The sequence below is a fragment of the Penaeus monodon genome, chromosome 20, assembly GCF_015228065.2.
Source record: "Penaeus monodon isolate SGIC_2016 chromosome 20, NSTDA_Pmon_1, whole genome shotgun sequence".
Taxonomy (NCBI): domain Eukaryota; kingdom Metazoa; phylum Arthropoda; class Malacostraca; order Decapoda; family Penaeidae; genus Penaeus; species Penaeus monodon.
The window spans coordinates 2,596,659-2,597,523 of record NC_051405.1 but is presented as its reverse complement, the minus strand read 5'-3'; positions in this window follow the sequence as shown (position 1 = coordinate 2,597,523).

Below are 865 nucleotides of genomic sequence, written 5' to 3'. Positions count from 1 at the left end.
TTCTCTTCTTCAGTAATATACAGCTTTCTCAGAGGCGTGTAGTGACAAGCTAAATCCTCTCCCCACTTACTTGCCTTCGCCCTCTGCCCTCGCCCTCTGCCTTCGCCCTCTGCCCTCGCCCTCTGCCTTCGCCCTCTGCCCTCGCCCTCTGCCTTCGCCCTCTGCCTTCGCCCTCTGCCTTCGCCCTCTGCCTTCGCCCTCTGCCTTCGCCCTCTGCCCTCGCCCTCTGCCTTCGCCCTCTGCCTTCGCCCTCTGCCTTCGCCCTCTGCCTTCGCCCTCTGCCTTCGCCCTCTGCCCTCGCCCTCTGCCTTCGCCTTTAGGAGGACCAGCGGGCACACCTGCTGTGTCTCTCCCTCCGCCACGGCCGAAAAGCCTGGCCTTGGTGTCGCGCCGCTGCTAATTGCAAGAATTTCCTCCCGGTCTCAATTTCCACGCTCGACCTTGCCTCGCTCTTCGTCTGCTGGGGATGGAATGCCGGAAGTTTGTTCGTCATTACACTCTCGCTTTTGTTGAATCGGTGTTATGAAGGAGTTTTCGAAGAAGGAAGGTAAATAAAGAGGAGAGATTAAAGATAATAATTGAGGAATGGAATTAATGGTTACGGAGTCGTTTCCCCGTGGCGTGGAGAGGCGGACAGATTTGCAATCGTTGTGCAACATGGAATTTCATTGATTTCCAAACCCGACAGATTTTATCTATTCATTTATTGGATTGACTATTAAATGTATACCTACATTTATTTCCTTTTACCTATTTCTTGATGACATTAGATGATTAATATAGGCATCCATATTCATATTAAGAAAAATTGTAATGAAGAGAAACATAAGAAGGCTGATTAAATGGCAAATTCTTAATGAAAATT